Raw genomic sequence first — 23,442 nt, 5'->3', positions numbered from 1 at the left:
ACACAAATGCACCGAACACACACACACACACAGGCCGACACATGTGGACGCGTGCACGTGCACATTGAGTGATTAAATACTGTATGTTTTCCTCTGGGACTTTGTTTGAGCTGTGGGACATTGTGAAAGTTAATTAGCAATTAGTGCCAGCAGAGATGAGCAGAGCAAGGATTGTGGGACAGGAGAAGAAAGAGCTTGAAGAGGAGATCAGTGCACAGACAGATGGCAAAAAGAAGTTTTCAGAGTATGTTATAAATTATGAGTAAAATATGACACCGAAAAGAGACAGAAGAAGAGGTATGGGTAGTGAGCGGTGTGAGGAAAGAGGAAACACGCAGCTTATCAGGAGGAAGTGAAGGAAAACAAGCATTTGTGTCACATTACTTTTTTCTGAGGGAGGTTAGTGGAGCATGCTGCTTGTTTTCAGACGCCTTTGTGTTGTTGTGTTTGTTGACGCTGCACCCAGAGGTGTCGCAAAGGGGGTCTGGGAATTCAAACCAGAGCCTTAACGGTTCTGACTGCAGACATGCAGGTCTTTGCATGTTTAACCGCTGCCCCAGATGCTGTAGCTTTGCATGGAGTTAGAGCTAGCAGGAAAAATGGAGCCACATCCCACTTTATCTTATTACTGCATTGCAATAATGTGACTTTTTACTCACAGCCCGACTTAAATTACAGCAACAGTCATCCTTATTAACCTGCATGTGATGCCATTTTTTTTTGTCCAAATACGTGTGCATTGATTTGTGTTGCAACAGGTTGCAGCTGCAAATGTCTGCCTACATAAAACTGTCACCCATCGTCCTCCCACTGTTTTGCATGCACCCCTCAGCTTTTTTAGCCTTTTCCATTCATGCCATGCAGGACGCGCACGAAGAAGAAACATCAGATCTGACCCTGCATCAGTAATGCGTGTTATTTTCTCAAATCTGACACACTGAGAATCCCGCTTGTCACGCAGCAGCTTCTTAAAGCTAAGAGGGAATAAGAGGAAGTGAGCAAACACAGGTTGTTCCTGCGTCAAGTTGACCTCGCTCGTGTGTGTGAACGTGCACGATTCATGCTCCTATGAACCGATGACTGTTTTCTATCTGCAGATTTGGCATCAGAGGATTACATCAGCGGGGGAACGAGGCGAGATGGTGTGTGTGTGTTTTAGGTGCATGTGTGCACTCATCAGAGAATGAACTGCTGCCCCAGGGGGCGGGGGCTGGGTCTCTCTGGGTCTCAAACGGAAATGATTAGTCACCAAAGCACACATACGCACATAGCTTCCATTGTTCCATCTCTCCCGCCCTCCCTCTGCTTTGGATTTTTCATTCGCCTCCATCATCGTATCTTTTCGTCCCATTCAAAATAAAACTAGCGGGCACTTTGTGAGAGGAAGCCTCCACTGTCACCGGTTTCTAATCTCAAAGCTGCTGCAGCCTCTGTCTCTACTCCAGGTTTTCCTGTCAGTCTAGTTCAGGGTTCAGGCCTCGCTGCTGCTGCTGGACGTCGGACTTTCCCTCCAGCGAAAGAACCGAGAATACAGCTAAAAACAAAAATGAACGGAAAATTAATCGTCTAATGGCGGAAATCCTGCAGCCAGATTACACCCAAAATTTAATCAAGTGATCTCTGGGCCAACCGATATCCGATCAAATCCTTTTTAGTGCTGCAACTAACTGTTTCATTATCGATTAATCCGCTGAATGGAGCCTGGCTGCAGTTCAGCCAGACGTGGAAGTCTACTCTTCGTATTGCATACACTGTCCAATCACGTATGTCCGGGCCATGGAAACGTGTGTGTGTGTGTGTGTGTTGTGAAAGTCTGCGTAACAGTAGCTCAGATTTGTTTTGGGGCATCACATCAGTGCAGTAAAGGGTTAAAATGAGTGTCCTGACTGAATTACTGTGCAGATATATTGATTGTTTTGCCAATAAAACATGATAAGAAAGTGAAAAACGGCCTACACAAACGTCCTGCAGCTCAAGGCGATGGCTTCAGATCGGTTTGTCTGACCAACAGGCCAAAAGACATCCAGTAATGATCACATTCGAGCAGCTGGAGCTTGCAGATATTTGGCCTTTTTGCCTGAAAAATGAATTAATCGATTATATGAATCATTACAGATGAGTTTTCTGTCCACTGACTAATTAATTAAGTGACCATTGATTGGCTACTGTTTGAGATATTTTGCTCATAAACACATAAGTGAGGACAAACTCGCCTCTGCCATTAGTTGAGTCAATGATAAGTCGAAAAACTTCAGAGGTTCCATTTTCTCACGTATTTCTCTGGACTTTAGCGGCTCGATGCCTTCAGCATCACGCACATACACACATGCATGATGCAAACGCAGGGATTAAATGAGTGGTGGCCCATCACTCTAATATTGCTCTATCTGATGTGTGTGTGATTCTTCTGTTCAGGAGCAACGGCGGCACGTCTAGAGCTGGTGTGACTTCAGGATCTCCCTCAAAGACACTTCAGCGGGCAGCTGTTTGCTGACACTCTGATACTGTCGATCGCTGTGCCGCCGCTGCCGCCCCTCCCTTGCTGTTTTTAGAGGTCTGTCATGTCCTGACTTGACTGCAGAGTAACTGTGTTGTGTTTATTAAAAGCTCCCTGCATGTGGATGTTTGGAAAGGCGAGCTTTGCTGCAACAGGATCTCCGCGGCGTTTCTGAATATAACGCACAGTACGAGCCACCAGTGCAGCTGTGAGCCATGATTACTTTCCCCGCCAATTTATGCACCCTTTTGTTTTTCGATTAATCAACTCATTGTTCGGTCTAACGTGAAAAATGCTAATCACAATTTCCCAGAGTGGAAACACTAAGATATTCAGTTTACAATAACAAAAAACTGAGAAAAATAGCAAATCTTCTCATCTAAGTAGCTGGAAGCAACGAAAAAAGACTAACTAACCTGTTGATATTCCAACCTCGTTAGCAAAAATTCATTCGGAGTCTTGAGTCTAATCACATTTAAGTCCAATACTCGCTCTCCTTTTAGCTCTGGTTTTGGTCTGCACCACCTCCTGAGGGAAACATCTGGCTTTTCCGCAGCTTCATGCTAGCTAGCAGCTCGCTGTAACGTACAGTCCATTTATTTCATTTATTTCAACAGCTGCCTGCTTGTTGCAGGACGCAAAACCAAAACAATTAGCTTAAAGATGCTAAACTGCAGGGTTGGTTGGTGCTGTGTTTGTCTGTGGGTTTGTCACTACAGGCATCATCTTTCACATTACGCCATCATTTTGTCCATTAAAATATTATTTAGAGCAGCTTTAAACAAAAAAATAACTGTTAACTCGTTAATTATCTCAATTGTTGCTAATGAATTATCTTTCAATGTGAGGACACACAGGCCAAAGGAGAGTCGTGATTGGTCAGTTTACAGGGAGACGAGCCAGATACTGTTTAACAGACTTCAGACTCAAATACAAAACAACTAGCTTCATTATCGGGACTAAAAACCTGAAGCCATACGAGACCCTGAATGGTCCAAATGCTGCATCCACAGGGAGGACCAGCCCCGGAGGATACGGCTGCCACGGCGACAGGAACCAGCCTGAGGATGAGGCCCACGCAATCTCCCAGTTTCTCACGGTTAAAAAAGGAAAGCTGGAATTATTGCATGATGGGAAATTCCATCATTTGGAGGTTCTCTCATTAGTTACATCAACTCCACACAGTCACAAAGCATCATGGGAGCACCTGAAGATAATGCATTCAGTATTATATTGGACACTCACTCAGACATACTTCTGATTAAATATCACTGAGATCAATGATATTTGCAGCTATGTTAGATCACAAGGTGATCGAAAAATGTGGTCACATGACCAAAATTTGTGCACGAAGCAGCATCGATCCCACGTAACTCGCCCATTCCACCTCAGTCTGCTCTCTCTCCCTTCCACACACATGAACAGCTTCCTGATGCTGTAACATTTTAATCGGCCTAACTCCCTCCATCCATCTCTCCCTGCCGCTGCTGCCTCTCTGTGAGTCAGTGTGTTTTGAAGCGTGTAATAACTGTTAAACTGCACAGGAGGCACCGTCTGTCACTATTGGAGGGAGAAGCGTAGAGATGGAGAGGAAAAAGACAGATTTGCATGGAGAGCAAGAAGGCAGGGAGGCTGAAAAGCAGGAGTGAGAGAAAAAAAGGAAAAGGACGCCTTGCTCCTGATTTGCTTCCACTCTACTTCCACATTTCAGCTGTCAGACAACAGTTGTTGGGTTCATCTGTTGCGGCGAACATGTTCTGCGTCTCAGATATCAGGGCTGCAGCGGATAATTGCTCCAGCTAAATGAATCCACGCTTGTTTTATGCCCATTCATAACCGCGCACAAGCGGCGGCATTTCAGCCAGCCGCTGTTAGCAGGACGTATCATTCCGACGTGTCACAGTCTGTTTTCGTCAATCCTTCCCATCCCCCCCCCCCCCCCCCCCCCCCCCCCCCCCTTGCACTTTATCCTCCTCATCCTCCTCTCCTGCTCTGTCACGCTGACTCTCACCCTACACCAATAGAACAATACAAAAATCCAGCTTTCAAGATTGAAGCACACTCTATAATTGCTCTATAAATGGCAGCTAATGGTGTTTTGATGTCTAATCATTAATTAATGTTTTATAGATCAGTAACACATCTCTGATCAGGAAAACATTTAGTAAAGCATTTCAACCAATTACACCTTTTTGGCAAAGAAATAGCTCCACATGATAGAAAAAAATCACAACACAAATTATTTGGAAATTAGTCATGAAGGAGTATTTTAGTGTTTTTATGACCAAGAATATAATTAAGCTACATGATAAATAAATAAACCCTGAGACATCAGAAATTTGTCAGACACGCTGCTGTGACTTTTAAGGAATAATTAAAAAAGAATTAATGAAAGAATCTTTTCTGCTGAGACTTATGTGCTTTCAGTTTCCAGGAAATAGCCACCCACCAAACCAAACGAACCTCGAACCTACTACAACAGTAGTGTGTAGTAGTAGTGTGTGAGGTTAAGCTTCAAGACGAGCAGCAGGTGACTGACTTTCCGTTCCTAGGATGCTAAAATCAAGCTGTGCTGCAAACTTGCACAACGCTTGTAACCCAAAACGATGTGTTTAAAACACATTTGTGCATGAATGTGATGAATTTATTGCAATTTAATGAAATGATATAAAAATAAACGTAGTTGTGATCCGTAATTAAAATGTTGTTGATTACAAAGTGGTCACACAGATCTTAGATGCAGAATATAACAATCATTCAGATGGAGGTCAGTGAAGCCACTGGGACGAATTTGAGTGTGACACCATGAAGGGTCGGACGGCCTACAAGGAGCTGCCTCTTCTTCACTGGGCGCTATCAAGTCAAATCCTGAGCTTGTCTGTGATTGGTTCTTTCGTTTGAATTTGTGCTGCCTCATCAAATCAAATCACAAGCGTTGCTCGAAGCGACCAGCCGGCCGCGTCGCCTGGCGTCTTTCTGAGCAGGAAATTCAACGATATTGCCAGGCTGTCACTGTAAATAAGAAACTGTTCTTCATGTCTTGCAGGAAAAATAAAGTTTAAATTGAAAAAAAAACAAAAAAAAAACAGGTGAGTTAAGTTTGCTCAGTTTAAAACATGTTGGAAAAGTCACCAAATGTAACAAGTTACATGACTTTGTTGAAGTGATTAAAACAGTTGCACTTTTACATTTTTTGCAGCGTAGCTACTGACTGTAACCTATTACACTTCAAATGTGACCTTCCTGACACTGATGAACGTGGTAACTGAAGCTGCTGCAAGTTACAAATAGTCAAATCGGGCCTCCTCCGCTGCTTTTGGATGGTGTTCGCCCTCCGTCACGAACACAACCAGGAGCTCAGTGTGAAACTCCAGCACAGCCAGACTGCTGGAAGCTCAAAAGGCTTCCAGCATATAGAGCATTGCTATATGTGACCCGGTCTGGCGCTGCTAGAGTAAAAAGCATCTTCAACTTGTGCCGGCCGTGTTTGAAGTGTGAGCGCTCGTGTTCCTGCCTTCACAAACAGCCATTTGTTGCTATTTTGTCTCATACAGTGAGAAGCTAAAAGGGCGTCAGCTTCGACTTGCACCTGTTTTTCTTTAATCAACCGCCAGACTGCTGTTCGCAGAGCTGATATAAGCAGCCGCGGTCAAACAGGAGAACTTTCCCTCCCTCCCTCCCTCCCTATGTCCCCTCTTCCTCTTAATCTCTTCCTCTTCCTCGCCTCTCTCCGTCCATCTTTTTTGTCACGCTGCTGACTTGTCACTCGCGTCCCCCTCCCTCTCCTTTCCTGCCAGTCATCGCTCCTCGTTCCCCGTCTCGCCGCAGCCCTTTGTCTCGTCCTCTTTTCTGTCTCTCGCTCCTTCTTTTGCAGCGAGTGGAGAGGGGAAAAAAAAACGGGCAAACACTTGTGCTGGCAGACTCTTTCGTTTGCTCTCTCTCTGCTGCCGCCGAACAAAGCGGCGCGCCCAGACGCTGAGATAAACACACACAGACGTACTGGGTGCTGAAGTAGGGCACCGAGCATTAAGGTCACCTATATTGAGAATGTAGGCGGGAGGTTAAACCGGTGGCATTCGCCGGACAAATGCTTCAATATGCAAAGGCATTGATGTCGAGGTGTTTAAGGCTGCATAACATCAGAGGGCGGTGACCAGGGAGGGGGGGTTTGATACCTCATTCCTACTTTGAACCAAGAGAGGACAGTTGTCGAGGGCTCAGTGGGCTACATGTCAAGCAGACGTCATGTCTTGGGTTATAATCTGACCCAGGACGGCAACATTATCTAGCCGAACCAGTGTCTTGATGACATGTCTTAACATTCCTGCAGTCAAAAATGAGTGTAATTAAAAAGTCGGAAATTTCTCAGCAAATTTTATTCATTTAAACCTGCAGTAATTGACATTTCGGCCACCTGGGGGCAGCACAACAAGCTATAAAAACAGCATTGACATGTTATCACCTTAAAAAATCGGAGCAGGACTGATAAAACATCAGGTGGGCCGATTTATATTGGCTCGTGTTAGCTTATTGCAGGTATCTAAGTATGTAATGAGAGGAAACTGCAGGACAGGAATGCCAAACTAGGATTATGGTCATGCATAAACTCTGGTAGCATTTGTTCACTAGTGAAATCACCCAAAAAATCTTTAATCGTCATCAGACTTTTAAACCCCTGATATTGATACCAGTATCACTGCAGACACTGAGCAACATGAGCACTCATCTGGAGTCACGTTTCTGGTCGAATGATAGATGGAAGTCCAGTATTTACTCTTCTTTAAGCTCTGTTTTGGTCTCCACCACCTCCTGAAGAAAATATTTGGCTCTTTAGCTGCTAAAGGCGCTGCGGCGTTCGATGTCACTTCACTCTCTCACTCTGAAACTCAATCTAAAAGTTCAATCGGGAAAGGCAGGCAGTTTTCTGCACTTCCAAACAGACGTCAGGGGAGATTTGTGGTTTTCACTCGACAACAGTGAAATGTGGACGCGTGCGCTCGCTTCCATCAGACAAACATAAGGCCCGCTGACACGCAGACACGCACTCATGCATACACACTGCAGGGAGACCCAGGTGTCGAGGACGTAAACACTCTCAGGACCGAATCCGTTCTCCATCCTGAGGCAAATCATCTTAGTCTGAAGCACTTTGCTGCTGTCACACCTGGGTACCACGATGTCAGTTTTATAGGCACAGCGCAGTGATGTGCAGCCCTGCCTGAGGTCTGCAGGCAGACTGTCTGCTGTTTTTTGTTTTTTTTTCAGCATCATCATATATGCATCCTCTCTGACAGACGAAACAGGAAGCACTACCTCACCAAAGATCAACCAACGCTGATGTAACATGGCAGGATTTAACTTGTTATTTTGGCTTTATTGGCATCATTGAGCAACCGTAAAAGACAAAAAAACAAACAAAAAAAAGCCCCAAAAAACTCCATGTTTTTGTTTCTTCATGTGCAAAAAAATCTTGAGTGGAAATGCAAACAAGAAAGCACCACAGTGACTCGTAGCTGCCAACACCCCAAAATACACCTGCTATGGTGTTAGCTTAGCTTAGCATAAAGACTGGAAGCAGGTGGAAACAGCTAGCAGCAGTCCAAAACCACCTACAAGCCCTCCTAAAGGTAACGTAATATTCGGCTCAATCTGTCCAATAGCAACATGTTGTACTTCCACGGAGGGGGGGGGGGGCAGCCCATCGGCACAGTTCTGCAAGGCTGCACAAAATGGAAGAGTTGAGTGCAAATGATGCCCCCCAGCCAAATGCTCATCAGTCACTTCTGTCATCCAGGACAGCCAGACAGGAAGCGAGCAAACAAAGATTAATTAGCAATAAAATACAAATGTCTCGCTAGTCAAACTGCAGCTAATATCAGCAACGGTAGTTTGAGCATCAGTGAGTGTTTTTTGGGGGGGGGGTCTGTTGCTGGGTCTGCTGGACAAAACACAGTCTGGGAGCAGAGGAAGAGAGAAAAATGAGCAACAAATGTCTGGAGAGAAAGGAGGCACAGGAGCAGCCACCATGGAGACCCAGAGAGAGGCCAAAGCTCCCCTCGCCTCCTCTCCGAGCCAAAGCTTTGCTCCCCCTTCAGATCTACCCCGGCGCTGCTTCCCACGGCGTTGGACGGGTATACGTGGATCACCTCGGCTCTCCGGAAAGACACAGGCGAATGAAAGAGCGGCTTAGAAAGAGCCTGCTTTCTCTCTCGGCAGATCACTCTGGCCTCTTGTCCACCTCGAATCCTCCGCCGCTCATCGCTCAGCGGCTCAGCTCGCCTCTTTTCATTTAGGAGCCGCCTATTATTCCCGCCATCGTGATATCACCTCCACTCAGACAGCCGGTCTCGCTGTCTGTCTTGAACGGTGAGAGGACTCTTTGATAAAGGTTGTTTGCTGAAAGAGCGGATGATCCACTGCATCCACTCAAAGCTCAATATCACAGCATGAATGTGATTCACTGGCCAAATAATTCATTTAGGTTGAACTGAAATGAACTTTATTCATTTTCTGCCCCATACATTAGTTTTGTCAGGGTGGTGTGGATTTTTAACTTGTGTTAATTATGCTTTTAATCAATTTCTTTGAAAAATCTAAGAAAACTGTTGACATTTTAGACATTTCAGTGAACATTTTACTGAACTAATCAGCTGTTTTCAGATATTCCTGAGAAGAAGATACACCTGGCTTTATGCATGGGGGCAAAACAGGAAAAGGCCTTCCTTAAAGTTGGAAGTGCAGTATTCCATTAAGATTCTCCTTAAGTGGAACTAAGGGCCCCGTGCAAATTATGTCAAACATCCTCAGAGCAAAAGTGCAAAAAACTGGGGCGTCCACATACTTTTGGCCACACACTTTAGGTCTCATCGGGTTTATTGGCAGTTGGCTGGTTTTGCCGCCTCTGCTTCTTATATTCTGTTTATTACAGACGTGCATTCGGGTGGCACTACGCTCCGTGTCGCCTGGTTTATTCGCTCCACAACAGCTGATGTAAGCGCGCCTAATTCGAAAGTTCGTTTCAGATTCACTTAATCAAAAGGAAACATGGCTGCTGTTTCCACAAATATGTGGCAAAATGGAAAAAAAGGGAAGAATTAAACAAAAAGTGAGGCGAACTCAAATTTCAGGTCAAACAAATAAATAAATGTGAACCAATCTGAAGACATCAACTTTAATTTAACCCATAATTTTGAATGCTTAAGGACAATTAAGAGGCCAGAAAAACCATCAAATTTAGTGAGGTTTGTAATTTTCTGCTTTCAGTAATGGCATTCATTTCTTGCTTGATTTAATGGCGGCCATGTGCAGTGCAACCGTGACCTTCCAGGTCGTCTAATGCACGGAACAGAGGAACAAACGGTCCAGCCTGTGGTTCTACTCGTCCACCGCGTTCTCTCTGTTTATCTATGAAATTCAAATTCTCTCCCCTTTCAGCGTCGTTCGCCTCTTAACGTCTAATGGCAGCCCACAGATAGGCTTTTAGTTGGCTCGCTCGATAGCTGTGTGAATGTATAGCAGAGCGACCTCTGGGTAATTACCTTGACTAATTATGTAGATGTACAAAAGACCGCGGTTCAATTTGCTCGGGTCAGATCTGTTCGAGTTTATTAAGACCTGAAAGAGACTCAGACGGTTGAATCGATTGGTTCGATTCGGGCCGCAGACCAGCAGACGAGCGCATGATCACATGGACGCAGGGATCCGTGCGATCGCACACACACACACTGACTGACCTTCAAGCTAGGGTGAATTTCTGTGATGGAGCCATTGGCTGCGAGCTCATGGAGATAAACGGCTGATGACAGTGAGCTGATTGGTGCTGCAGCCAAACATAAACCAGCTCTTCTTAAGGCGGAAACATGCAGTTTTAATCATACACCTGCGGGACACACACATGGTGGAGAGCTATTTCCACTGGACTGTAACATTTAGCAAACCTTATCTGTACTTTCTTAACCATATTTACCAAAGAAAGGTTTCTGTGACACATAAACTGTTATCAGCAGCTCAGTCTTGTACTTCTGGCTGCTGAGTGGGTTTGCTGCTGCAGGTGGGGGCTCACTGCTTTGCTCAAGGGCTCGTTCAAGGGTGTTTACTGATGTCTTTGTATAAATTTTGTTTGTTTAGTTTGTAAAATGTCAAGAAAAGTGTCAAAAAGCTGCTTATGTTTGCCCACTAACAACCAGAACTCAAACTGTAATACATTTACAATGTGTAAAATGGCCAAAAGTATGTGGACAGCCAAACTTTATACCCATGTGCGACTGCTGAACATCTCATTCCAAAAGCATGGGTAACCAGCTGCAGGGATTTCCTCCCATCAGTGAGCTCGGCCACTCGTCTTCCACTTCAATCAAAAAGGTGTTGGGATGTGGTTGCGGCCAAGGTTCTGTCAAGTTAATCTACACCAAAGTGGGAAAGCTATTTCTTCTTGGGCCTGGCTTTATCATGCCAAAACGGGAAAGGGCCTTCCTCAAACTGCTGCTGCAAAATTAGAATTAAGGTGTTGTGTAAAATATCATCATATGCTGCAGCATTAAGATTGCTCTTAATTGGAACGATGGGGCCTCGTCAAATTATGTGCAAAAGCGCAAAAGCTGGGGCGTCCACATACTTTTGGCCATATAGAGAAAAGCACATCTGCTTGAAAACTAACTTTAAATGCCAGTTGAAAATTGTCGCAGGTTACATTTCTGATCACGATTCTCCTCCTTTCTGTGACATTCAGCCGACAGTATTCACAACGCTGCTCAAGCATCTGAACATTAAGTCTATGAGTCACGCTGATCTCACGGTTCGCGTGTTCGATGGCGATGGCGGCCTGCTGCTGCATCATTCACCGTCGCTGCTCCACGATGAAACCACACATTCTTCTTACTGAAACATGACTAAACGATGCAAAAAGTTGCCGCTACAGACTCAGATATGAACGGCTAATGAGAGGATTACACTGCTGGTGGTTGATTATGCGGCTAAATTAAAGACGTATAAATAAATGATAGATTAGACGTCCGGACTCGCAGGCTAAGTGGACACTAAATGTCTCCGCCTCACTGTTCTAGTGTCTGATTGTGAGTTCAGAGCAGAAACAAATGAAGCGATGTGGAGTGACTGATTAGGAGCTATTATTACAGCAGGCAACAAATTGCTTTGATTACTGTATTCACTAAACAGTTGATTGATAAGTGAAAAATCAAGTAGACAAGAGTGAAAGCCTCTCCTCCCTTCAGCTGCTTATGCAGTAGAAGACGTGGCTCCTCTGGTGTGCTCGCGGTAAATACGTTGCACTTCTGCTCATATCCAGGTTCAAAGTGTCTTCTGTTACGGCTGCAGCGACACCACCTCCGTGTGGGCTCGGTCTACTTCAGGTCCCGTCAATATCCAGAGCGCCACTCATCCCTATCAGGACTCCAGAGATCCGTTCTGAGATCCGATCGGCTGGTTGAACACCTGGTTAGATTGTTTATTTGGGGATGGGTGCTGAATTCTGTGGTATTCAGACTATCTATAGCACATATGTCAAAGTCAAGGCCCGCAAATGATTTATATGCGGCCCCCCGGATGATATTTGATTATTATTAGAACTGGCCGCAGCCGCCCGCTGGTGTTTTGCACGCACCAATACCACATTCCCCACAATGCAATGGTAGCCCGCGAACTCACTGCAGCGCGGCAAACGGGCCTCGCCTTCATTATTCATCAGCAGCCAGAACAGATGTTAACTTTCAGTTACCCACTCCCCAAAAAGGAAAGTATTGTTTTGTCTGTGTCCTATAGATTTTTGTATTTTAATTTATTTTATTTATTTAGATTTATTTTTCAGTTGAACTCAACTTGCCTGTTGAAAATGTTTCCCCTTAATTACTGACAGAGCCATAAGAAAATATTGCTTTATTCATTTAATGCACAGGACTTTTTTTCTTTGAAGGAAGTTTGTCTGTGTGCCTGTTGAAAACTGTTTACAGTTGAAATTACTGACAGAGCCATAAAAGAATATTGGATTGTTCATTTAATCATTAAATAATATACATTGTGTTAGATCTTAGTTAAATAGGCTATGTGCAATCATTAAAATATGTTTTAATAAACATTGAACCAGTCTGGCCCTCGGCTTGTAGCAAGTCTGTTTCTTTGGCCCTCAGTGTATTTTGACTTTGACATCCCTGCTCTATAGGGTCAGGGTTTAGGGTTAGGGGTTAGGGTTAAGGTTCGATTAGTGGGTTAAAATAAGTTCTTAGGGTTGGAGAGACATTGTGGACCCTTGTGGTCCCTCATCCTTACGCTGACTTTGTCTCTTTATAATAAGGTGATCTGCTTCAGTACGACGCCATAATTCTTCCCACTTGAACCTAAACATGTGGGGTTTTTGGGGCACTTGCAGCAACGAGTGAAGTTTTTCTTGTGAGGACAGTACCTGTTTTTTTTTTTCGCTAGCCTACAGCCATATTTTCACCGGAGCTGCTGGCGGCAGCCCTTGTTGCTAGGAGATCTGTGACTCGGCTGCAGACAATCCCCACTTCGCATGGATACTGTGCGTACCAGCTGGGTACGAACGTTAGCCTGAGAAGATGTTCGTGCTGTTTATTTTCTCCGCTCTTCCTCTGCCTGTGGATCTATTGACAAACACTCCTGATTATGTAACCGTGCGCTGTGGAATGCTCACTTGGTGGACCGAACACACAATGCGAGCCGTCGCCAGCGACAGCACCAGACTGAATGCACATTTGGACGAATTTAGGTCGCTTCGATGCAAAATGTGTGTAAGAATTGCACCGCGGCGTTCAGGTTTTAGTAAGAAAAAATAAAGCTACTGTGCACGCTCCACACATCCAACCTGAGAAATATGAATGGAGTTTGGGCCGAGCGTTTGTCTATAAATAGGGTGTTGTGAAGGCCTGTTTGGACTCGTGGGAACAGACAGGGCATTGTGCTGCCTGGCCTATCTGTATCTGGCCTCTAGCCATTAGGCAAAGGACTGAGCAGCCCACCCCACAAACACACACACATACATACACTTTCACGCACACACACTGGCCTAGATGCTAGCATATGAAGCCTGCTATAATCTCATACACCTACGCAGTATAAAATCCATACACGCTGGTCCAGATGCTGAGACTGTTATGCTCTAGTACACCTACACAGGGCATAAAAAATACAAATCCGTGTTTTTATAAACACCCAGACTAATATGCACAAGACACTACCGCTGGCCAAGAGTCTGATGGTAACAGTTCAGATGAAATACAGACAATATTAAGACTAACACCAACGCATTATTCCACGTCGCCTCAGTCTCTTCTTCACTGTACTGACAGTAAAAATACCACAAGCAACCATGAATTTCACAATTTCTAGGAATCAGTCTGATTTATGGGAGCAGTGGGCTGTAAATTTATGAACACTGGATGTCAAGAGTCAATTTTTATAAGCTATTAAAAGCGGAGTAAAGTCCGCACATGCAGGTCTGAGTGGGAAAAGCATTTTTTTCAGCTGTGCTCGCTGTGCTTTGGTCTCCGTCCAAACTATCATTTTTAGTAGCCCGTGAGCAGAGATTTCAGTGTTTGTTTTGCATTTCCAGCGGCCTCTGGTGTCATGTTGGCCGGGCTTGAACACACTGAGCCGAATCCACTGCAAACAGAGAAGAATCAATGTTTTCTCTTGGTGCCAACATTACACAATGTTACTTACAGCAGCCGCACATGCAGGATATAACTGGAGCATGTACATAAAGAACAGGAGGGATTTTTTTTTCCACATGTGCATATAAATATATAAATCAAATACAAATTCCTACGAGCTTTAAATCACGTGAAAAAGTGCGATTGCAGAGCGCATTTGTGGGAGCTGATTGTTTGGACAGATGGTGCGCAGAAACACTGATATGTTTGTGTAACTATGGAGTTATAAAAGACTGATTAAATAATAAAACAGGTGCTGCTGCGCTAAGATTTGAAGCTGCATTAAAAAAAAAAGATTGTCTTGGCCCCTTGGGGGCGTGGCCACAAGCTTAATACACAACAATGTCAAGTCAAGAGTTTTATGACGTTGACTATTTCCACATCCAGCAAACATATAGCAACATTAGCGTTCATTAGGAGTCGTTTCATTGGTAATGCGTTGATTGGAAGTCTAATATTCACTCTCCTTTTAGCTCCATTGTGGTCTCCACCAACTCCTGAGAAAAGCATCTAAAATTAACTTAGGCATCTAAGCATCTAAAATCAACTTAGGTGTTAGGAGCTAACGAAACTGTTAGCCTAGCACCATCAACAGTCAAAAGTGTGTAGTTGCTAACCCTGCTAGCCTAGCTCTATCACTACTTGTCTACAAGATGGAGTGGTGACAAGCTTTTTAGCAAACAAGACACAACATGTTCATCAAACAGCTTCAGAATTTTTAAAGGTGGATGTCCTCTCGATTTAGTTTCCCTCAGCATCCAGTCTTTGTGCTAAGCTAGGCTAAACCTGTGCTGGCACTGAAAGCTGAGCTGTTCAGTTTCTCTGTGTTTAAATAAATGATCACATTTACATTGGATCGTTTTGTTTTGATCAGTTCATCTCCGCAGTGGAGCATTTAGATTCTAAATGCTCCACTGCGGAGATGAACTGATCAAGCTTTTTTAGTCCCAATACTGATACCGATACCTGGGCTTTGTGCATCCCGAGTTCCAATCCGATACCACTGTTTAATCAATAAGCTGCTTGCCTCACTGTGTGGAGGAGACTGTGATTATTCTTTTATATTTAAGGCAACATCATGCCTGATTTAAAGATCGCTTTCCTCACTTTGTAAAACAAAATGCAATACATATATAGATATCAATGTACTGAAATGTTATTTATTAAAATAAAATAGTGGTATCTGATCTGGATCCAGCTGTTTGAGTCAGTATCAGCCCTCCAACACCTTTGAGAGCCTCCGCTGTGAACGAACAGCTGAGCAGGAAACACAGCTTTAACTGTGAGGAGGCAATTACATCCCACGAGCACGAACATCAGCTCTGAAACACAATCAAACGCCAGAACACAGTCCACTTACGACAGCAATACTTCACTTTAATCAGTGGCTTGGCGTCGCAGCAGCGCTGAAACGCAGCGCTGGCGTGCACTCGGAGAGGAGATCATTTCAACACCTCAACATAAGCACAAAGACTATTTCTGAGTGGCAGAGATGACAACAGCATTTGATTCCCTGATATTCTGGGACCTGAAATCACCTCTGAAGCAGTACCTGGTGTCCAATTATAGCTGTTTACTGGCCTAGTTTGCTGCCTATCCACACATTCAAGTACCTTTCAACACTGTTATCGGTGTCTTCCATAGCAGCTATCAAACCTCAGTGCCATGCAATCTAAACTGATAGAACATGTAGAACATTTCACTGTAGCTCATTCCAAGTCAGGACATTTACTTTATAGTCCAGGATTTTCTTATAACAAACTTTTATTGTGAAAATCAGAATTGTCTTATACTTAATGACCCATAACTTGAAAATATACAGCTATTTAACATGATAATCATTATGTCAAAGGTGAATCCACTTTGTCAAACTCTGAAGGTCGAAAATAAACCACGATTTGAACTTTAATACCTCACCACCGCATGTGTGGCCACTCTAACAGGTCAAGCATATCGTCTTTCCATGCAGTCAACACTGATGGATGAGCAAACACCGCGGGAGTAAATGTTAATATTGGTAGAGTCAACAGGCGAGGTGACAGTCTCAGTGCGCTCGAGTAAGTTTCCCCCCCTGAAACCAATAGCTGAGGAAGTGCATTTGTGCTTCGGCAAATGGAGCAAACGTGCAATTTCAGTGTTTAATGTTTAGTGTTACAGCACGACTGGTGTAAGTTCTCCCATTTTTAATCACCTACAGTCCACTTTTTAATTTCCCCTTCACACACAGCATACATAAAACTTTATTTATTTAGCCATTAGGCTCTTGAAGTTAGGTGGCGTAGTATAAAGAGCGAGAAATATGCTAATGGAAAAGGTTGGGGTGGTTGGATGGGTCAAACACAGGACTAACCTCCAGGAGACCGGGGTTCGTTACGTAGCTTAACTTGTGTAACATACTTATTTTAGCCCAAACCAGGATCTATCCTGACTAGTTTTGGTTGTTTGTCAGCAAGCTTTATTTTGAAAGTCTAACGGGACGATGCATATTTATCATCGCTAGCTTGACTGCAGAGCCTTGCATGTATAAAACTGATGTGAGGGGGAACCTAGTGGATCACAGTTTGAAGTGTGGGGCCGCTGACCAAGCTGCCATAATTGCACCATGTGTCCATGTCGAAAAGACTGAACAAGTCGATTGGCAATGACTCCCAAAAGAACATGAGTACCAGCGATAGGCGTACCGCACCATTGTTGTCACGTGGTTAATGTTGTGAAATGGTTGCAGTTTCCTGAGGTTTAGGCAACAAAACTACATTACTGGTACATACGTTATATAACTGGAGTGAGTTAAAAAAAAAAAATCACCGCTGACTTATGGTTACACGCGGGACATGAACAGCTGTCTCCTGGTTTGACCCATCCACCCACGTCTTTTCAGCAAGAGAGTTGATAATTTCCATAGAAGCATCAAACATGTTGGAAACTGTGCCTGGTGTTAGGTGAAGCACAGATAAAATAAATACGCTGGGAACCCTGTGGACCTTTGAATCGATTCTGCCTGGAGTGCAAAAGGTCGAACTGTCCCTGACAGTCCCAATGAGCACAGACGATGTTCGGCGATGGTGCAGCTCGTCTGTAATGAGGTCACGCTGGTCAATAGCCGCCATAGCAACAGGGTCAGTGGTGCAGAGAGAATGAAACGTGGCTGCTTGGGTTAACAAATGGCCATCACCATCTATAGGTCTAACAATGACTAACATCATTCACCGATGTTTCTGCTTCGGAAATGTCTGCAAGCTCCATCAGAGGACTCTGAAGCGATCTGCCCCACATCCACCACAGTTTAATGCTGTCAACAAGTTGATCTCCTTGGATTATTAGTCTTGCCAGAACACAAACACTCAGGGATGGAGCATCAGACCACAGGGCAACTGTTCCAGCTGAAGAGTTTATTTTTGGCCGTGACAAACGCGTATGACACAACCGCATGAAAATGCCACAAATCACCGGCGCGACACCCCAACAGTGCAGCTCCTTCACAGGGACCGTGTCCTCGCCACAACCTGGGTGTGCTGGAAGATCAGCAGAATTAGCAACCTTTGGAGATTGCAAAGTCGATAAAAAGATCAAAGATTTTCCACAAGAAATCCAAAAAATCCATGCTGGCAACTGTGGATTTTGTGCTGAGCCTTGAAATTATATCTTCTTGAGCTGATGGAGAGAAATCTGCCAACAAACTGAAGTAGTTTTTCTACTTCAGTGCAGTTTCTCACAGTGAAACAACAATGCGTGGCTGTGTAATAATGTACAACTGCTTCACCCTATTGGCATTTATTGTATAGCTTCATTGTGGGTTGCCTCATTGATTCATCTACTGCTTATTTGTTCAATTGTTTGATTAGTTTGATTAATTCATCTATAAAATAAAGACAAATTTCATCACTTGATAATTATGATCACTTATTTTTTTCTCCCTAGTAAACTAATTGTGGAGTTCTTGGGATGGTTTTTTATGGATTGAGTCGTTCATTCTTGTATTTTCTTTATACTGAGAGCATCACTGAGTCTATATGAAGAACAGGCTTTACTGATGGGTCAGTGTTACACAAGATAACCCACCCTTATATATAAGTGGTAAATCCGTTAATGTATAAGCAGGGTTTGAATGCTGCCGTAAGATGGAACTAACTCATAAATACAGATTTTACTTGTGCATAGCTGTGCAGACAGCTCTGGGTTTGTCGACTGAGGTTTTCAGATAAAGTATCTGCCTCCATCCTCAACACAATGGAGGCAAATGGAATTTTGTTTGTGCTGCACAGGAAATTGAGAAGTGACATTGTGAAACTGGCACGACAAATTGGAGATTTGATAAGATTACATACAGGAGCTACTTTCTCCTCAGGAACTGTCCCAGAGGAAACTGTCCATGGTGAGCAGCCGTGTTGGTTTTGAAAAGACACACTGCTCACAATATCATTTTTCAACACTTTGAGCAGCACTGATTAAATTCCATTTGCCCTGATTGCATGGAGGTGAAGGCATAAATCTCAGAGGCAGATATCTCACAACCTCAGCAGATAAAACCACAAATATTTGCAGGGATGGAGTGAAATTTGGGTTCGAGCCACGCTTTTCAGTGTGTGCTCACTCATTGTGGAATAATACTGAAAATCCATTTCAAATAAACAACCTCAAAATTATGGACCCAGTGATGCTGGCAACACCACACCCACCAGCAATCCCAACCAAGGAAGACAAGCAGTACACTGTGTGTGTGCGTGTGTGTGCGCGCGCGGCTGCTTTCCCATGTCTCAACACAGTCTACAGTTTCTGACAGAGCTCGCGCAGAGCCTGTGCGCGCGCCTGCAACGCACAATCCTGGAACATTGTCTACTCCGGAGGAGCGAGAGACCGCGTGCGCGGGCGCGCGCTATCAGCAGGGGCTCCACTTCACTCAAAGAGCAGTGGGGCCGCGAGACTCCAAATGCGGTATGACTCACAGAATCTGCGCGCGAGCTTGCTTGAGTGCGTGTGCAGCTTGCAGCGCAGTGAAAACCTGTCTGTGGAGTGTAGACAGAGGGGAGATGAGTGTGTGTGTGTGTGTGTGTGTGTGTGTGTGTGTGTGTGTGTGTGCGTGCGTGCGTGTGTGTGTCCTTGGTCTGGCACGACACGCTGAAGCAAAACATCTCCTCGCGCGCCAGGCTAAAGAATGTTCCATAGGGAAGACGCTTACGAAACGCATCTTTTCGGGACATTGCTGCATTATGTTTATGCCAGTGTACGCACACACACACACACACACACACACACACACACACACACACACGCACAGCGGACACACCTCCATTTGACATTGACACACATTATATCCCCTCGTCTGGCGCGCCAAGAGCCACGACACCCCCCCCTCGACCCTCCCCGAGCAGCTCCCACACTAACTACCCCCTCCTCTTACAAAGAGACAAACACCACCTCTCTGCCACGACAACAACAAAAAAAAAAGTGCTCTGCAGGAACAAACGTTTGAAACACCACAAAGAAAGAGCAATGATGCGCCCATTGGCTCAAAGACGAGGGGGGGGTCATGTATGATTCAAGTTCATGCGACACGAGATTGTCAACACTGGCCCGGGCCTGTATTCTGTCTGCAGGAGCGAGCCGCTCTACTGAGCTGTCATGCCCGGGTCGGGTATGTGGGGGGGGGTGAACAAAGACCCGCTGGCTGTGCCACATGTGCGCGTCAATAACACGCACGGTCCCTCTATCGCGCTCTCATCAGACTCGCGTGTGTGCAAAGAGTCATCGTTTGAACTGCTGTTTGCACACAGATATTTGCACATTAATATCTTGCACAGTTTATATGCGTGTGTTGACAGGCTGATTACTTTCACATCGCTTTGCTATGGGGTGTGCATTATTAAACAGGGGGGGTCAGGCGTGCATCCCCGCACAATCCTCACACAGAACTCCACCGAGGAAAAGCGCATTTATTTCCCCCGTTTTCTCGCCTTTTTTGCGCGTCTGTGGAATGAACAATGAATCTGCACAGGCTACTCCCTGACTTTCTCCAGGAGGACATAAAGAGACGAAACACTCACAAAACAAATGGCAGCACGGTTCTGCTGTTGGATTAACAAACGGGGTGAACTCACCTTTAAATCAGCGGACGGGGAGCAAAAAGAAACTCTTCACACAAAAGCAGCGGCTGGTAAAAATATATGTATATATGGCAAGTCTCGTTCTCCACTTGCAAAATGTCTTCTTGCGCTCTTTCCAACCTGTTCCTCCAACCTTCCCGCTATTCTCCTGTTATTTCACTCTTCCCTCCACCTTTTTATTTTTCCGCTGTGCCTTCTTCTTCTTCTTCAGTTTCCCCGTGTTGTTTTTTTTCTCCAGCAGGAGGAAAATTCAGCTCGGAGGATAAAAAAAAAATATGGAGCGGTCAATCAAACGGCGGGATGGAGCGGTGGCGTTTTTAGGGGTGGAAAAAAGTTATCTGCCAATAAATCAGCAACAAATCACTGTAAGATGGTTTATTTTAATTAATATCCATTAAGGGTTATATGACAGACCTTGTCACAGCTTCGGTTTGGATCAGACTAAACGCTGGCGCGACTGCGAGAGAGAAGAACGTGTTTCACTTTTTTTTAACCCCCCCTCCAGCCGGGATTCACATTGGTACGGTCCACCCTTGTCGAGCTCGTGGAACTGAGCCGAACAGCATTCCCGCCTGGGCCCGAGCCAGCAGGTAAACAAACGGGCACCTGGAGTCCAAACGCGGTCCGGAGCGGGAGAAACAAGGAGTCAAGACAACGAGACCTCCACCCTGGAGAGGCCTGGTGGTCCAAACCCTCGGCTGAGTCACCTCCAGAGGGTCAAGGGACGGTTTCAGGTCCCCCTTGTCCCCTGGAGGAATGAGAGTTTTAGCTCAGCATCAGTCTTTGCAAATTTCTAGAAAAATGCTATTAAAATGGCCCATTTTCCAAGCAGGTGCAGGTGCAAGACAATAAAACTGAATTAAAGCAATATATTAGACTAAAAACAGCTAAAATGCACTACGCTAAATGCATTTATGATCATTCTTAACACACCAGAAATTGACACTAGTGTAAAAGAGTATTTAATTTAATTATTGTAACATTAGCATGTCCAGATTAATCTGTTTGGGGGTCCTGGTGCAAGAATTGTGCATTGTGAACGTGCTTTGTCGCCTATAAACGCCCACGAACCAACACGCGGCAGCTTCATTGTACACTCAGACGCCAAAAAGTAACCATGCTGTTGTGAGGCAATAATGCAGCACCTGTCTCAGGTAATATTGCGCTTTAGTGGTGTAGATTTCCCAACAAATAAGCAATTAATCAAATTACCTGAGTGCTGAGACGTTTTGAGGTGGTTGCCCTCTTTGTCCAGATAGTCGTCCAGCCTTGGTTGTAAGTGACAGTATGGACAGCACTGAATTCAGCAGCAGTGTGACATCATAAAGGTTACCATTGGACACCTTGGTTATTTCCTTCCATATTTGTCCGGTTTAATACACATCACATTCCAAGAAGTGATCAGTGTTTTTCTGTTCTCGCTACTGTGCTATTTTGTTAACATCATAGATGTAAAGGCCTTTTGATATATTTAACACATTAAACAGTTGTAAATATGTATTTGATGTCTAACTTGCTCTCCTGCTTTGGTAAAAGACATGTGAACACACCTTTATCAGCCTCTAGTTGGTACTTACAGTCTTACTTAAACATGGATTAACAGACATGATGAACGATTTATGTGATGCACTGTTTTTATACACTAAGGTGACCTAATATTGTATCATGAGACGTAAGGTGCATATAAGAACTCAGGTAGTCTCTTCTCAGGCTTCTTCCACTTAGCTTCATTCTGTTTCCTGTGCTGGAATACATAATGAGCTCTTTTATACGGGCGTAGAGGGAAAAATAAACATGACACTTGTAATCCCAGCGGAAACTGTACCGCACTGTACTCCAAACCCGGAGCAGAGCTGCTGAGAACCAGAACATCACTCATCGGCTCCGTGCTTATGTAAGCCTAGTTTCCCCAAGTGACACACATAGACTCGCGCTCGTACTGCCATTGGATGACCACACTTTTCCTGTGTGTGCTGCTCGGCTGTATTGAGAATGGGTAAAGACAACAAATATGAGTTCAGAATGAATCTGTGGTTCCAGCAGTGATTATAGCGACTTGGTGTTTAATCCTGGCAAACTTTATAATGCCATTACTGTGTTTGAAATATCAGGATCTTTTTTTGCAGGAAAGCTGCGTAAATGCTACAAATAATACATTTTCAAGCCAGCAAATTTTCAGTGGAAAGAGTATTTTTGCAGTGGTCGGATTTGGGCAGAAACTCACTCAATATGTCATTTGCGTCATAGTTGGCGGTTTGAAATCTCTCCATGGCCTTAAATTAACCACCTTACATAATGACCCTCCAGCCCATGCTTCTGTCATGCTGTGCTGAGCCAGATATTTGTTCCACCCGAGCACACTGACGTGCATTTAAACAAGTTAGTGTGTCACTGTGAGTGCAGCCCAGATCGACACATGCAGTAGCACGTCACTGGGTCAAAAACCGACTCACTCGAACAGCAGAGTGAGGCGGAAACAGTTAAAAAAGCGACTCTTCCTTCAGCTGCCTCATGTTAAACTCATTTGTTGACATTATGTGCTCCGTTAAAAGCTGAAACGGCACGTCCGGAGAGAATTGCAGACTTGCACTGCAGCAACCGCCTCAGCATTTAGTTATATATCAGTGGTCATTGCTTATCTTGGCCCACCAGCTGTGCAGCCCGGCTGGATTAAAGGGCTTTCAGGTGACGTAACGCACCCTCTGGTGGCTGCACTGGAGGTCCCACATAAGATGTGAACGTCTGATTGCTGTTGTAGACAAGACATAGCTCATCATCTTCAATGGGCGTCGTTGATTTTGCCAGTGTTTTTGGATTTCAAACCAATCGTTTCACTCAACAGAGATATTAGATCAGTGCATTTATGTATTGGCAGCTTGCTAGCTAGCTCCTCATGTAATCATAGTGACCATCATGGTACTCCTGGACACTAAAATTGACTTCCTCAATATGTTAGTGTTTTCCTTTATAAAAATACTATTTGCTTAAAGAGAAGCTTAACATCCCATGATGATGTAGACGTGTACTCCAGAGTGGGTCAGTGCATTGTGACGTCATTGCTGCATATGGTTTCAGGTGAGACAGACTAAAACTCCCAACCACAGAGGGAAACATTGCTTTTTTGTCTGGTGTTGACACCGCCTAAAGAGTCACTTCACACCCC

At 44.5% G+C, this 23,442-nt stretch overlaps 1 protein-coding gene across 1 annotated transcript in view; it reads right to left on the bottom strand.

The window, feature by feature from the left end:
• ndrg2 (NDRG family member 2) overlaps positions 1 to 20,490 on the bottom strand; it is a 29,452-nt gene extending 8,962 nt beyond the window's left edge. The window contains exon 1 of the mRNA XM_041964877.1: positions 20,274 to 20,490. The gene's annotated coding sequence lies outside the window, so the exon portion shown is untranslated. The remainder of the gene's footprint in view (positions 1 to 20,273) is intronic.
• Positions 20,491 to 23,442: the final 2,952 nt, after the last annotated feature.

Source organism: Chelmon rostratus, chromosome 23, assembly GCF_017976325.1.
Source record: "Chelmon rostratus isolate fCheRos1 chromosome 23, fCheRos1.pri, whole genome shotgun sequence".
NCBI lineage: Eukaryota > Metazoa > Chordata > Actinopteri > Chaetodontiformes > Chaetodontidae > Chelmon > Chelmon rostratus.
This window is presented reverse-complemented; position numbering and strand designations above follow the sequence as displayed.